We start from the raw sequence: 17,545 nt of genomic DNA on the forward strand, positions 1-17,545 counted from the left end.
AGATCATGGTTGGCCAACAATTACCTTCAGGAGAAAAAATTCTAGGACCGCTGGTAGCTAAAACCTTACGCCTAGCTTTCAGAACTAGTTCAGAAAACAAAAAATAGTCTGTCCACTCATAAACAATGGAAGATCCAGGTTGGAATGTCAACAATATTATGAAAAGGACAGATTGCTGCTCACCATAACATATGTATTAGCTTTTGGCCAAAGCCTTCTACAGAAAAGAGAAATGCACACACATTCACACAAGCACGCACACCTACCACCACACACACACACACACACACGACCACACACACACACACGACCACACACACATGACCCCCCCCCCTCCCCTCCCCTACCAGTAAGTGCAACCTGCCTACCTCTCCACATCTTCCAAAAATTCCCCAGTCCTTCCTTATCTCCAAGTCCATCCCTCCTCACCTTTCTGACACCTTTTTCCTCTGTTTTATCTATCTGCCCACACAACAGTTCATCAATATTCAGTGATGCAACAGCTCTGAGCAAGAGCATTGTATGGATAGTTGTATTTAGAGAAAAACAAGCAAAAGCTCAAAAGATAGTACAATTAACTAATCTTTAACTAGTGCATATGTGGCCACTCACCATTCATCTGCAGGTCAGCAGTTGCCAAACATCATTGTTTGTACATTAATTTTGCATTCAAATTTCTCATATTTGAAGCCCATGTTTAAATTCTGTAATGTATTAATAAACTTGTTTTCAGTCCCTCAACAGTATAATTGTGATGTGAATTTTCAATATTGTCTAATTATAGTTGGAGTGTGAATATGAATTGGAAGTTTGTAGACAATTAGTGTAAATTTGTGACATACAGATAGGTGAAAGATATTTGAAAAATCCTTCTTGCGTTTTTCTTTTGCTGATTTTATAGGAGCATGTATACATAGTTTACAATTAATTACAAAACCATGAAGAACCATATACTTATACTTACATCAATGGAAGATGTTTTTCACCAACTAGTAGCTATACTAGTAGCCAGTGCATTTTATAAACAAATAAAATACTATATTCATTCTGTATCATCAACAACAAACTACTTCCAATTAAATGTTTCATGAATTTTCTTAAAGTAATAATTATTATCAACATGAATGGTATGAAGATTAATAGTTAACAATAGTCAAATAAAATATGCAACAATATAACAAAAATTGTTAGTTACTCTTAAGTGTTTAACAATAAGCTCACAAAAAATCCCAGTAAAAATAATGGCAAATTAGACTTACAGATATGTCTCTTATTTACTTTGCATAAGTTGTAGCGAGTTTTTTCTTTAGCATAACTACAAAGGAAATTTCAGAAACTGCTACAATACATGAATCTTTTTACTACTGTTAACAAAAAAAATCAAAAAAGTTCTAGAAAACCCCATACAGTTCTGTTAATTAAACCGACATTCAACACTAAGTTGAAAAAATTGCAACTAAAGGAATATTTTTTGTACACATGCAGTTTGATAAACATCTTAACAATATTTGCCCATAAACTCTAAATTCTGACCTAGATCTCTTCAACAGAACAAGACTTTATTGGTAGTTTTTCTGAATGGATAGACAAATTCTGGTTTCTCTGCTGTTTTGAATATCTAGTTATGGGTGGCTATGCTTTATTGTTGCAGGTTGATTACAGGAAGATGAGCCTGTAAAAGATAAACATAAAATTTAACATCTATTAATATGAATATTGACCTCTAGCCTTCAAACACTGTGAAAAAAAAACACATGCTTAACCTTAACAGTTACAATTTAATTCCAACTTAACATTTCATAAGTAATTTTTAAATGTCTACGTTCTTTGTAAACACAACGATTAACACACGAGGAGGAACTGTTTGATGCACACGGACCAGCTCTGTAATCAGCCAGTCAGTTCCTCTTATGTCTCATGGGTGGCTGAAGAAGATGTGATTAATGTCCTGGAGCTCCCCAATTTGAGTACGGCAATGGTACCAGATGGGGTCTGTAAAGCTGTTGTCAGTGGCAGCCTTGGTTAAATTTCAACCTGGCAATGATCCTCACAAACTCACTCATTACTTAATGCCTGTACTGTTGCATTTTGGAAACTAATTTTCAGTATATCATTGTGTCTTTAGTAGGTGCAGGTGGATTTGCTTGTACTCGGTGCCCTTGTGCAGATCTTTGGACTCCTGTGCCCTGCTCCAGTCATTTTTGGTGATGTCTCTAACTACTGCAATGAGATCATTTACTGGGATGCCTTGCTCTTGCATGACAATCATCACTGCATCCTTAACCAACTGGTCAGCTTTCTCATTACCAATAATCCCAGCATGGCCCTTGATCCACCCTAATTATACCCCCTTACTGGTGTTGTGCATCGCTGATACAGCTGCAGCTACTTAGTATGGTAAATAACAACTCCCTTTGTACTTTCCAATTGAGGATAGTGTTTGCACTGCAGAGAGTGAGTCCATAAGTATTACAATATGAGTAGTTGCTAAGATCACACCGTATTCTAGTACCCGTTCAACAGCTACGACTTTAACCAATTAAATTGACGCCTCTTGCAGTAGGTGAAATAGTTCACTCTTTTTATTTTTAATGTCTACACAGTCTCCCAACAGAATCCTTGTATTTACATGCACCTGGCCATTGTGCGAAATTTTACTGTTATTGATTACTGGGTTCTCATAGTAGTAAACATTAAGGTGTACATCTAGTACCTGGTTGATATTTTGTATTCTGGCTCTAAAAAGAGAACTGTCCAATCTGGGACGTGTTGAAACCAGCCCGGAATTTTTTTATACAGGAAGAATACACCGAAAGAAAAAATTATAGCTGCTAAGACACACTGCAAATTTTTAATGTTGAAATTTGCCAAAATCTTAGTTCATCAGGCAGCTGGAGTTATGCATACCCCTGTCATAGCTGTAGCAGACAGTACATGTGCAATACAGTAGGTACATTTCCTTGATTGGCAGCACATCAGTAAACAGATAATATGGCACAACATGATTGTAATATGTAAACTCTTTTAATTTCCATAATAATTAGCAGTTTCCTATGTGGTGTCGCTATGTGTTAACAATGGATATAAAACTGAATTCATTTTCTTTGTGATTTCTTGGCATATGCTTGCTAGTAGCATCTGTCTTTGTGCAGGTTCCAGAATTTCACAGTAATGTAGAATACAGTTAATTTTTTTCCAACTTTGAAAAGACAAAATATGAAGAATTTGGTATGCAAGCGAAATCACCTTCTCCTGAAGACTCACAAATGTGTCATTTATTAGTTAATTTCTTGGACGTTCACTTCAATAATGTCAACATTTCATCAGAAATTGTGGTAACACTAGAACAAACAGGAAATAACTTTGACAATTACCTGGGCTGTGGATCAGACAATGGTCACTGTGCTAATTAAACTCCAGAACAGAAACAGTGGAACTTCCAAGCTCAAAGAAAACACCTTCAGTAATAGCTTTCAGTGACAAAGAAACGGCTATGCATTTTTTGGTTTAACAAAGGAGGGAAATAATGCTTAAACTTAAGGATTTGCAAAGCCAGTTTTGTTTTGTAAAATCTGACAATGAACGGTATAAATGGAAGAAAGTATGAAACATGCACCAAAATGAAACTTGCAAAAGTGCAAAAGAAAAACTACTTGAAAGATTTAGAACTGCTTATGAGAATAAATGCACCATTACCTATGGAGATATACGAGACTGGGCAAGTGAGATGAACATTATTGATTTCCAGACCTCTTCAGCCAGGTTAAACAGAGGAAAGGAAGTTGTAAAATTACAAAGTTTACCTCAAGTAAACATGTTGAGGATATGTTGTTAATGGTATTATAGAGAAATTCATAGCTGATGTAAAGATGAAGCTTCTTGTTATTCCATAAAAGCTGTGTATAAAGCCAATCAGTCAGGTTTCCTGGAAAATGAATTTCATCACTTTGCGTGAAAAAAGGCAGATTTCCTTGCGCAGTCAGTGAATGCTGCGTCACATCCACATACAACAATGCTAGTATCAGTAGATTACTGTTTCTGAAAGTTTATCGCTGTTTTCAGGAACATGAAGGCAAATTAGGGCCAAAAATTTAAACAGAAAGGACTGTTTACCTACAAATGTTTTGTAATTGATGCAGCAAAATCTGAAAAAATGGGAGAGAATAATCCTCATTGTTACATCCTAAATGTCTTCCTAACATTCGGTGAGAATAATTCAATTCTTTTGTTGGACTGTTGGTTTGGATATAATGACACATTTGTCTTTACTGTTAATATAATTCGGATTTCACCTAGGCTAATAGTGTGATTCAGCCTCGCGCTAAAAAAAATTTTCAACATTGGAAGGCATTTTTCAGTTAATTTCTGACAGCTGCTTGTCATTTTAGGTCTATCTGAAGAAAAGTAATCTTAAACTTCAGTCATTCTACAATGTCAATCTGTCACACCACATTTTATGAATTTCATCAAGTACGGGTTACTACACAGTAAAACAAGCAGAATAACAGCTACGATCATTTCCCATTCCAGTTCTGTCTCAATACATATAGTAATAACTGTGAAGTGTCTGAATGCATTATTTTTTCTTTTATCAGATGTGCCTGGTGTATGGAAAATGTCTGTTTTCATAATCCAACAGACACTTCACATTTTTGTGACAACTATTGGGAATAAACAAAGAAATGTTTCTTGCTTAGTAAAATATATACAATATGCCATCAAAAGTATCTGGACACTCCCTAAAACATATTTTTTTCATATCAGCTGCATTGTGCTGCCACCTACAGCCAGGTACTCCATATTTGTGACCTCAGTAGTCATTAGACATCGTGAGAGAGCAGAATGGGGTGCTCCGTGGAACTCACAGACTTTGAATGTGTTCAGGTGATTGGGTGTCACTTGGGTGATATGTCTGTACACGAGATTTCTGCACTCCTAAACATCCCTAGGCCCACTCTTTTCAATGTGACAGTGAAGCGGAAATGTGAAGGGACATGCACAGCACAAAAGTGTACAGGCCGACCTTGTCTGTTGACTGACAGAGACTGCTGACAGTTGAAGAGGGACGTAACGTGTAGTAGGCAGACATCTAACCAAATCATCATACAGGAATTCCAAACTGCATCAGGATCCACTGCAAGTACTATGACAGTTAGGCGGATGGTGAGAAAACTTGGATTTCATGATCGAGCGGCTGCTCACAAACCACACATCATGCCAGTAAATGCCAAATGATGCATTGCTTGGTGTAAGGAGTGTAAACATTGGATGATTAAATAGTGGAAAAATGTAGTGTAGAGTGACCAATCATGGTACACAATGTGGCAATCCGATAGTAGGGTGTGGGTGTGGCGAATGCCCAGTGAACGTCATCTGCCAACCTGCGGAATGACTTACCATAGGGGGAAAAAAGGGACAGGTATACACTCGCACACACACACATATCCATCCACACATATACAGACACAAGCAGACATATTTAAAGGCAAAGAATTTGGGCAGAGATGTCAGTTGAGGCGGAAGTGCAGAGGCAAAGATGTTGTTGAATGACAGGTGAGGTATGAGTGGCGGCAACTTGAAATTAGCGGCGATTGAGGCCTGGTGGATAACGGGAAGAGAGGATATATTGAAGGGCAAGTTTCCATCTCCGGAGTTCAGATACGTTGGTGTTAGTGGGAAGTATCCAGATAACCCGGACGGTGTAACACTGTGCCAAATGTGCTGGCCGTGCACCAAGGCATGTTTAGCCACAGGGTGATCCTCATTACAAAAAAACACTGTCTGACTGTGTCCATTCATGCGAATGGACAGTTTGTTGCTGGTCATTCCCACATAGAAAGTGTCACAGTGTATGCAGGTCAGTTGGTAAATCACGTGGGTGCTTTCACATGTGGTTCTGCCTTTGATCGCGTACACCTTCTGGGTTACCGGACGGGAGTAGGTGGTGGTAGGAGGGTGCATGGGGCAGGTTTTACACCGGGGGCAGTTACAAGGGTAGGAGCCAGAGGGGTAGGGAAGGCGGTTTGGGGATTTCATAGGGATGAACCAAGAGGTTACGAAGGTTAGGTGGATGGCGGAAAGACACTCTTGGTGGAATGGGGAGGATTTCGTGAAGGATGGATCTCATTTCGGGGCAGGATTTGAGGAAGTTGTATCCCTGCTGGAGAGCCACATTCAGAGTCTGATCCAGTCTCGGGAAGTATCCTGTCACAAGTGGGGCACTTTTGGGGTTCTTCTGTGAGAGGTTCTGGGTTTGAGGGGATGAGGAAGTGGCTCTGGTTATTTGCTTCTGTACCAGGTTGGGAGGGTAGTTGCGGGATGCGAAAGCTGTTTTCAGGTTGTTGGTGTAATGGTCCAGGGATTCAGGACTGGAGCAGATTCGTTTGCCACGAAGGCCTAGGCTGTAGGGAAGGGACCGTTTGATATGGAATGGGTGGCAGCTGTCATAATGGAGGTACTGTTGCTTGTTGGTGGGTTTGATGTGGACGGATGTGTGAAGCTGGCCATTGGACAGATGGACGACAACGTCAAGGAAAGTGGCATGGGATTTGAAGTAGGACCAGGTGAATCTGATGGAATCAAAGGAGTTGAGGTTGGAGAGGAAATTCTGGAGTTCTTCTTCACTGTGAGTCCAGATCATGAAGATGTCATCAATAAATCTGTACCAAACTTTGGGTTGGCAGGCCTGGGTAACCAAGAAGGCTTCCTCTAAGCGACCCATAAGTAGGTTGGCATACGAGGGGGCCATCCTGGTACCCATGGCTGTTCCCATTAATTGTTGGTATGTCTGGCCTTCAAAAGTGAAGAAGTTGTGAGTCAGGATTAAGCTGGCTAAGGTGATGAGGAAAGAGGTTTTAGGTAGGGTGGCAGGTGATCGGCGTGAAAGGAAGTGCTCCATTGCAGCGAGGCCCTGGACGTGCGGGATATTTGTTTATAGGGAAGTGGCATCAATGGTTACAAGGATGGTTTCCGGGGGTAACAGACTGGGTAAGGATTCCAGGTGTTCGAGAAAGTGGTTGGTGTCTTTGATGAAGGATGGGAGACTGCATGTAAAGGGTTGAAGGTGTTGATCTTCGTAGGCAGAGATACGTTCTGTGGGGGCTTGGTAACCAGCTACAATGGGGCGGCCGGGATGTTTGGGTTTGTGAATTTTAGGAAGTAGGTAGAAGGTAGGAGTGCGAGGTGTCAGTGGGGTCAGGAGGTTGATGGAGTCAGGTTTTGTAGGGGGCCTAAGGTTCTGAGGATTCCTTGAAGCTCCACGTGGACATCAGGAATGGGATTACCTTGGCAAACTTTGTATGTAGTTTTGTCTGAAAGCTGACGCAGTCCCTCAGCCACACACTCCCAACGATCAAAGTACCACGGTCATGGAACCCTTGCCGGCCGGAAGAATGATGATGGATCGGTCAGCTTTCAGATCACGGATAGCCTTGGCTTCGGCTGTGGTGATGTTGGGAGCAGGATTAAGGTTTTTCAAGAAAGATTGAGAGGCAAGGCTGGAAGTGAGAAATTCCTGGAAGGTTTGGAGAGGGTGATTTTGAGGAAGAGGTGAGGGGTCCCGCTGTGATGGAGAACAGAACTGTTCCAGGCAGGGTTCAATTTGGATAGTGTCTTGGGGAGTTGGATCATTAGGAGTGGGATCAGGATTATTTTTCTTCGTGGCAAAGTGATATTTCCAGCAGAGACTATGAGTGTAGGACAGTAAATCTTTGACAAGGGCAGTTTGGTTGAATATGGGAGTGGGGCTGAAGGTGAGGCCTTTGGACAGGACAGTGGTTTCAGAATGGGAGAGAGGTTTGGGGGAAAGGTTAACTACTGAATTGGGGTGTGGTCCCAGATTGTGTTGACTCGAATTTTGAGGTGTTGGGGAGAGTGGAGCTGGAAGTGGGAGATTGAGTAGATGGGAGAGACTGGGTCTGTGTGCAATGAGAAGAAGTTGAGGTTTGTTGGAAAGGTTGTGGAGGGAGAGAGAGTTGCCTTTCCGGAGGTGGGAAACTAGGAGATTGGATAGTTTCTTGAGGTGGAGGGTGGCATGCTGTTCTAATTTTCAGTTGGCCTGTAGGAGGATGCTCTGAACAGCCAGTGTGGATGTGGGAGAGGAAAGATCGAGGACGTTGATTAGGGATAGGAGGTGACGGGTGTTTTCATTGGCTGAGTCGATGTGTAGGTGAAGGATTAGGCGGGTGAGTGCTATGGATTGTGCAGTTTGGAACTGGTATAGGGACTGATGGAAAGAAGGATTACAGCCAGAGATGGGAACTTTAAGTGTGATGCCTTTGGGGGTAATGAAAAATGTCAGACAAGCCTGAGTAAACAAAATGTGGGAGCGTAATCTGGCTAGGGTGAAGCCATGTTTGCGGAGTTGACCTCCATCTGTCCAATGGCCAGCTTCACACATCCGTCCACATCAAACCCACCAACAAGCAACAGTACCTCCATTATGACAGCTGCCACCCATTCCGTATCAAACAGTCCCTTCCCTACAGCCTAGGCCTTCGTGGTAAACGAATCTGCTCCAGTCCTGAATCCCTGAACCATTACACCAACAATCTGAAAACAGCTTTCGCATCCCACAACTACCCTCCCAACCTGGTACAGAAGCAAATAACCAGAGTCGCTTCCTCATCCCCTCAAACCCAGAACCTCTCACAGAACAACCCCAAAAGTGCCCCACTTGTGACAGGATACTTCCCGGGACTGGATCAAACTCTGAATGTGGCTCTCCAGCAGGGATACGGCTTCCTCAAATCCTGCCCCGAAATGAGATCCATCCTTCATGAAATCCTCCCCACTCCACCAAGAGTGTCTTTCTGCCTTTCACCTAACCTTCGTAACCTCTTGGTTCATCCCAACGAAATTCCCAAACCGCCTTCCCTACCCTCTGGCTCCTACCCTTCTAAACGCCCCCGGTGTAAAACCTGTCCCATGCACCCTCCCACCACCACCTACTCCAGTCCGGTAACCAGGAAGGTGTACACGATCAAAGGCAGAGCCACGTGTGAAAGCACCCATGTGATTTACCAACTGACCTGCCTACACTGTGACGCTTTCTATGTGGGAATGACCAGCAACAAACTGTCCATTCGCATGAATGGACACTGGCAGACAGTGTCTGTTGGTAATGAGGATCACCCTGTGGCTAAACATGCCTTGGTGCACGGCCAGCACATCTTGGCACAGTGTTACACCGTCCGGGTTATCTGGATACTTCCCACTAAAACCAACCTATCCGAACTCCGGAGATGGGAACTTGCCCTTCAATATATCCTCTCTTCCCATTATCCACCAGACCTCAATCTCCGCTAATTTCAAGTTGCCGCCACTCATACCTCACCTGTCATTCAACAACATATTTGCCTCTGCACTTCCGCCTCGACTGACATCTCTGCCCAAATTCTTTGCCTTTAAATATGTCTGCTTGTGTCTGTATATGTGTGGATGGATATGTGTGTGTGTGTGCGAGTGTATACCTGTCCTTTTTTCCCCCTAAGGTAAGTCTTTCCGCTCCCGGGATTGGAATGACTCCTTACCCTCTCCCTTAAAACCCACATCCTTTCATATTTCCCTCTCCTTCCCTCTTTCCTGACGAAGCAACCGTTGGTTGCTAAAGCTTGAAATTTTGTGTGTGGGTTTGTGTGCTTTTTATTATACCTGTCTACCAGTGCTTTCCCGTTTGGTAAGTCATGGAATCTTTGTTTTTAATATATTTTTCCCATGTGGAATGTTTCTTTCCATTTTATTTATATCATTAATTTGAACCCAACAATTACATTTGTTATTGTCACTGTTGCATTTCGAAATATTTTCTGTCATCTTACTTTCTCTTTTTGTTTGTACAAGTAGTTTCACTTTGTATTCATCTTCCCTTTTTTCCGTAATCTCCATTTTTATCCTGCCTAAATATACTCAATAATATGTAATTTACTTCCAAACATAACCTAAAATTTTTTAACGATTTCAACATTACCGCTCTTATAAAATCCACTGTTCCCAGTTTACAAACATTTCGTGTAAACTCGTGAATACTATTTCACAGCTTCAGTTCCTTTCACCCATTAAACAACCATTTCAGGTATTTCCAACAACTTTCGTTTTATTTCCATTCCCGTTTTCCCCCACATAACCAATAATTTTTTTTAGCAGTTTCCTACAGGTTTAAACGTTATTATTTCTTCGTCAGACAATTGTTAGCCTCATTTTCATTATCTGCCAGCACTTAACCAGTCATTTAAATACATTTACACGCAGTTTTTTTCGAAATTTTCCTGAATTTCTCCACCCTTTAACGTGTTTTGGAGGCAACACAACTACCTAGCCTTTGTACCCATCGTTGTTCACCAACCTAAGTTCAGCACAGGATCAACATAGCTCATCTCAAACCAACACTTTTTCGACTTATTTCACACCTTAATCTCTACCTATATATTTTTATTTTTTTTTTATTTTCACTTTAGCCTCACGTAACCCTTTCCACCTTCTAATACCATGTCACTCTCACAACATCCCAACAACAACCCCACTAAATTTTATTTACATTCCCTCCGTAAACATGCCTTCACCCTAGCCAGATTACGCTCCCACATTTTATTTAACTCGCTTGTCTGACATTTGGCATTACCCCCAAAGGCCTCACACGTAAAGTTCCCATCTCTGGCTGTAATCCTTCTTTCCATCAGTCCCCATACCAGTTCCAAACTGCACAATCCATAGCCCTCACCCGCCTAATCCTTCACCTACACATCGACTCAGCCAATGAACACACCCGTCAACTCCTATCCCTAATCAAAGTCCTCGATCTTTCCTCTCCCACATCCACACCGGCTGTTCAGAGCATCCTCCTACAGGCCAACCGAAAATTAGAACAGCATGCCACCCTCCACCTCAAAAAACCATCCAATCTCCTGGTTACCCACCTCCGGAAAGGAAACTCACTCATCCTCCTCAACCTTTCCAACAAACCTCAACCTCTTCTCATTGCACACAGACCCAGTCTCTCCCATCTACTCAATCTCCCACTTCCAGCTCCACTCCCCCCAACACCTCAAAATTCTAGTCAACACAATCTGGAACCACAACACCCCAATTCAGTAGTTAACCTTTCCTCCAAACCTCTCTCCCAATCCGAAACCTCTGTCCTATCCAAAGGCCTCACCTTCAGCACCACTCCCAGATTCAACCAAACTGCCCTTGTCAAAGATTTACTGTACTACACTCGTAGTCTCTGCTGGAAATATCACTTTGCCATGAAGAAAAATAATCCTGATCCCACTCCTAATGATCCAACTCCCCAAGACACTATCCAAATTGAACCCTGCCTGGAACAATCCCGTCCTCCATCACAGCGGGACACCCCACCTCTTCCTCAAAATCACCCTCTCCAAACCTTCCAGGAATTTCTCACTTCCAGCCTTGCCTCTCAATCTTTCTTGAAAAACCTTAATCCTACTCCCAACATCACCACAGCCGAAGCCAAGGCTATCCGTGATCTGAAAGCTGACCGATCCATCGTCATTCTTACAGCTGACAAGGGCTCCACGACCGTGGTACTTGATCGTCGGGAATATGTGGCTGAGGGACTGCGTCAGCTTTCAGACAACACTACATACAAAGTTTGCCAACGTAATCCCATTCCTGATGTCCACGCGGAGCTTCAAGGAATCCTCAGAACCTTAGGCCCCCTAAAAAACCTGACTCCATCAACCTCCTCACACCACAGACACCTCGCACTCCTACCTTCTACCTACTTCCTAAAATTCACAAACCCAAACATCCCGGCCGCCCCACTGTAGCTGGTTACCAAGCCCCCACAAAATGTATCTCTGCCTACGTAGATCAACACCTTCAACCCTTTACATGCAGTCTCCCATCCTTCATCAAAGTCACCAACCACTTTCTCGAACACCTGGAATCCTTACCCAGTCTGTTACACCTGGAAACCATCCTTGTAACCATTATGCCACTTCCCTATAAACAAATATCCCGCACGTCCAGGGCCTCGCTGCAATGGAGCACTTCCTTTCAAGCCGATCACCAGCCACCCTACCTAAAACCTCTTTCCTCATCACCTTAGTCAGCTTAATCCTGACTCACAACTTCTTCACTTTTGAAGGCCAGACATACCAACAATTAAAGGGAACAGCCATGGGTACCAGGATGGCCCCCTCGTATGCCAACCTACTTATGGGTCGCTTAGAGGAAGCCTTCTTGGTTACCCAGGCCTGCCAACCCAAAGTTTGGTACAGATTTATTGATGACATCTTCATGATCTGGACTCACAGTGAAGAAGAACTCCAGAATTTCCTCTCCAACCTCAACTCCTTTGGTTCCATCAGATTCACCTGGTCCTACTTCAAATCCCATGCCACTTTCCTTGACGTTGACCTCCATCTGTCCAATGGCCAGCTTCACACATCCGTCCACATCAAACCCACCAACAAGCAACAGTACCTCCATTATGACAGCTGCCACCCATTCCTTATCAAACGGTCCCTTCCCTACAGCCTCGGCCTTCGTGGCAAACGAATCTGCTCCAGTCCTGAATCCCTGGACCATTACACCAACAACCTGAAAACAGCTTTCGCATCCCACAACTACCCTCCCAACCTGGTACAGATGCAAATAACGAGAGCCACTTCTTCATCCCCTCAAACCCAGAACCTCTCACAGAAGAACCCCAAAAGTGCACCACTTGTGACAGGATACTTCCCGGGACTGGATCAGACTCTGAATGTGGCTCTCCAGCAGGGATACAACTTCCTCAAATCCTGCCCCGAAATGAGATCTTTCCTTCATGAAATCCTCCCCACTCCACCAAGAGTGTCTTTCCGCCGTCCACCTAACCTGCGTAACCTCTTGGCTCATCCCTATGAAATCCCCAAACTGCCTTCCCTACCCTCTGGCTCCTACCCTTGTAAACGCCTCCGGTGTAAAACCTGTCCCATGCACCCTCCCACCACCACCTACTCCAGTCTGGTAACCCGGAAGGTGTACACGATCAAAGGCAGAGCCATGTGTGAAAGCACCCACGTGATTTACCAACTGACCTGCCTACACTGTGACGCTTTCTATGTGGGAATGACCAGCAACAAACTGTCCATTCGCATGAATGGACACAGTCAGACAGTGTTTGTTGGTAATGAGGATCACCCTGTGGCTACACATGCCTTGCTGCACGGCGAGCACATCTTGGCACAGTGTTACAACGTCCGGGTTATCTGGATACTTCCCACTAACACCAACGTATCTGAACTCCGGAGATGGGAACTTGCCCTTCAATATATCCTCTCTTCCCGTTATCCACCAGGCCTCAATCTCCGCTAATTTCAAGTTGCTGCCACTCATACCTCACCTGTCATTCAACAACATCTTTACCTCTGCACTTCCGCCTTGACTAACATCCCTGCCCAAATTCTTTGCCTTTAAATATGTCTGCTTGTGTCTGTAATTGTGTGGATGGATATGTGTGTGTGTGTGCGCGCGAGTGTACACCCGTCATTTTTTCTCCTAAGGTAAGTCTTTCCACTCCCGGGATTGGAATGAGTCCTTACCCTCTCCCTTAAAACCCACTTCCTTTCGTCTTTCCCTCTCCTTCCCTCTTTCCTGATGAGGCAACAGTTTGTTGCGAAAGCTTGAATTTTGTGTGTATGTTTGTGTGTCTATCGACGTGCCAGCGCTTTCGCTTGGTAAGTCACATCATCTTTTTATATATATATATATATATATATATATATATATATATATATATATATATGAAACATTCCACGTGGGAAAAATATATCTAAAAACAAAGATGATGAGACTTACCAAACAAAAGCGCTGGCAGGTCGATAGACACACAAACAAACACAAACATACACACAAAATTGAAGCTTTCGTAACAAACGGTTGCTTCATCAGGAAAGAGGGAAGGAGAGGGAAAGACAAAAAGACGAAAGGATGTGGGTTTTAAGGGAGAGGGTAAGGAGTCATTCCAATCCTGGGAGCGGAAAATACTTACCTTAGGGGGAAAAAAGGACAGGTATATACTCGCACACACACACACATAATCATCTGCACATACACAGACACAAGCAGACATTTATAAATACACACAGACACAAGCAGACATATATAAATATACATAGTGCTAATATTGATATTATTGAAATTTTTAGTTCTACACATGAAACTACATTTAGAGGAGAAACTCGTCCATGGAATAGCAGTTGTCCAAAAGAAATGGTTTTAAGCTAGATTTAAATCTTGATCTGCTACGTGCCAGACACTTTATGTTGTTGGGCAAATGGTCAGAGATTTTTGTTGCTGAATAATGTACTCCCTTTTGAGCAACTGACAGCTTCAATAACGGATAGTAAAGTTTATTTCACCCTCTAGTGTTGTACGTATGAACTTCACTGTTCTTCGCGAATTGAGATGGGTTATTTATAATGAATGTCACTAGCGAATATATGTACTCTGATACTCTGATGGTGCAGTTAAAATACCTAACTCCTTGAATAGGTGCCTACGTGACGTCCTTGGGTGAACACCACTAATTACTCTCACTGCTCTCTTTTGTGCAATCAATACTTTATGTCTAAGTGGTGAGTTACCCCAGGAAACTACTCCATAAGACATTATTGAGTGGAAATATGCAAAGTATGTTAGGAGGCTGATCTGTTTATTCCCCAGACTAGCGATTATATGAAGAACAAAAGAAGCTGATCCTAATTGTTTGAGAAGCTCAGTAATATGTTTCTTCCAGTTCAAGTTGTCATCAATGTGAACACCCAAAAATTTGGAGAAATCTACCCTGTTAACTGAGGCCTGTTCATATGCTACGACAATTGTCGGTATGACTCTATTCAGTGTACGGAACTGGATATAGTGAGCTTTTCAAAATTAAGGGAGAGGCCATTTTCTGAGAACCACTTAATAATTCTTTGAAAGACATCCTTAACGATATCTTCAGCTGCTTTTTCTGAAATGGGATTTATTATAACACTCATGTCATTTGCAAGAAGTACTAGTTCTGCTTGCTGAATGTTAAGTGACAGGTCATTCACATGAGTAAGGAACAGCAGAGGACCCAAAATTGAACCCTGTGGGACTCCCTTTGTGATAACTCCTCATTCATTAGAATTTATCACCCTCCCAACATTATATGAGTTATTCAGCACAACTTTTTGCTTTCTGTTCATTAAGTATGATTCAAACCAGCTGTGCATGTAGCCTTCTATTCCATATAACCTGAGTTTTTCTAAGAGTGTAACAAGATCCACACAGTCAAAATGCCTTGGAGACATCACAAAAATACCAACTGGCGATAACTTGTTATTTAGGGCTTGTACTATTCGATGGGTAAATGAGTAGATAGCACTCTCAGTCGAGTAACCCTTCTGGAATCCAAACTGTGACATGCTGAGTAAATTATTTTCACTTAAATGTGAGACTACTCTTGAATACATAACTTTTTCGAATATTTTAGAAAATGAAGTCAGCAATGAGATTGGTCTATCATTATTTAAGTCACTCTTGTCCCCTTTCTTATGAAGAGGTTTGACAATTGCGTATTTCAATCTGTCTGGAAAAATTCCCTGTGCCAGTGAGGCATTACATATATCACTAAGGACTCCACTTATTAAATTAGAACAACACTTAAAAATTCTGTTAGAGACTCCATCAACACCACATGAGCTCTTGTTTTTCAGTATATTTACAATTCCCTTAATTTCAGTGGGGGATGTTGGTGCTATTTTTAAAGGCCTGAAGTCCTGGGGAATGACATTTTTAACATATTTTTTTGCTTCTTCAACTGAACCTTTTAATCCTATCTTTGGTGCTACATTCAGAAAGTGACTGTTAAAAATACTTGAAACTTGTGAATTATCACTCACAACACCATCATTTCGCTTTATTGCTACTGTATGCTGTGCACTGTCAGGCTGCCCCGTCTCCCATTTGACAATATTCCATATAGTTTTAATCCTATTATCTGCCAACAGTAAAATTCAGAGGTGGTGGTGTTATGTTGTGGTCATGTTTTTAATGGAGGGGGCTTGCACCCCTTGTTGTTTTGCGTGACACTATCACAGCACTGGCCTACATTGATGTTTTAAACACCTTCTTGCTTCCCACTGTTAAAGAGCAATTCGGGGATGGCCACTGCATCTTTCAACATGATCAAGCACCTGTCTGTAGTGCAGTCAGTGGCAGAGTGGTTACATGACAATAACACCCCTGTAATGGGCTGACCTGCACAGTGTCCTGCCCTGAATCCTACAGAACAGCTTTGGGATGTTTTGGAATGCTGACTTCATGCCAGGCCTCACCAACCAACATCGATACGTCTCCTCAGTACAGCTCTCCATGAGCAATTGGCTACCTTTCCCCAAGAAACCTTCCAGCACCTGACTGAACATATGCCTGTGAGAGTGGAAATTGTCATCAAGGCTAAGGGTGGGCCAACATCATATTGAATTCCAGCACTGCTGAAGGAGGGCACCATGAACTTGTAAGTCATTTTCAGTCAGGTGTCCAGATACTTTTAATCACTTGTTGTATTATTTAAAAATTAATCTAAGTCACAGTGCTGTAGAAACTGTCATAAATTATTTAGTGTCAACAAATTAAATTCCTGATTGATGAAAATTGTCTGTAACGTAACACTGTACACCGCCTAGCTTTTCTTTCCACTGCTGGACACTTGTGTAATAATTACATGTGCAACAATTTAGATGTCAATATGAACTGCACATTATTAAAAAAATTAATTAGGTGAGACTTTTTTGTATGGTTTAAGTGCTTAAAATTCACATGTATGTACTATGGACTTAGTGCTATGTACTTTTGTCACTGCTATGTCAGCTTATTCACTGTTATAAGCAGATCTGCCTCTGGCAAAAATGAGTAACGTTAACATTTTTTAAAAATTCTTTCAGTGCACCTTATCAGCCAAAATTCTGACACTGTGTTTCTTTCAGTGTACTCTACCTGTGTGAAAAATCTCAGGGTAGGTTTTGACATTTAGGGTTGGATCATTCCCTTGTACATAGGGTAGCAGTCACATTCTTCGAATGATATTCTAGTACTTGCTGAGTGTTTAAAATGCCTCCACAAGTGGTGGTGTTAATTTATGGATTTAGTAATGGTCAGTGTACTATCAAACCATAAGGTCATAAATTTTACTTGCAAACACATCTCCCAAGTATTGTAAGTATTTCAGAATAAATTTTCTGCTGATTTAATATCTACCTACTGATGAGAGTGTTTCCACTGTTTCAACTAATTGGGTGTTCATTGCAGTGGATCCAAGAGCTCCCATGCATGTATTGATATCTGTTAAGTAGCTGCCTGGAGGCTGTGCCACAAGGCATGCAGACATAATATGGGTGAAGGCTCAGCATTACGTTATACAAGATCCATAACGCACGGGTTTCCATCATGGCACGAAGTATATTCAGAGCATTTTGACACTTAGGTTTGGCATGGACTATATATGGAATCATAAAAGTTTACTGTCTATATGAATGCCTAGATATCCGACACACCCTTTATAAAGAATTTG

General features: G+C 42.1%; 1 protein-coding gene across 1 annotated transcript in view; it reads right to left on the bottom strand.

The window, feature by feature from the left end:
• Positions 1-1,418: 1,418 nt before the first annotated feature.
• The window catches only part of LOC124620089 (cohesin subunit SA-3-like), a 237,036-nt gene continuing 220,909 nt past the window's right edge, over positions 1,419-17,545 (bottom strand). Inside the window, exon 12 of the mRNA XM_047146758.1 lies at positions 1,419-1,672. The gene's annotated coding sequence lies outside the window, so the exon portion shown is untranslated. The remainder of the gene's footprint in view (positions 1,673-17,545) is intronic.

The sequence above is a fragment of the Schistocerca americana genome, chromosome 6 (genome assembly GCF_021461395.2).
Source record: "Schistocerca americana isolate TAMUIC-IGC-003095 chromosome 6, iqSchAmer2.1, whole genome shotgun sequence".
Lineage (NCBI taxonomy): Eukaryota > Metazoa > Arthropoda > Insecta > Orthoptera > Acrididae > Schistocerca > Schistocerca americana.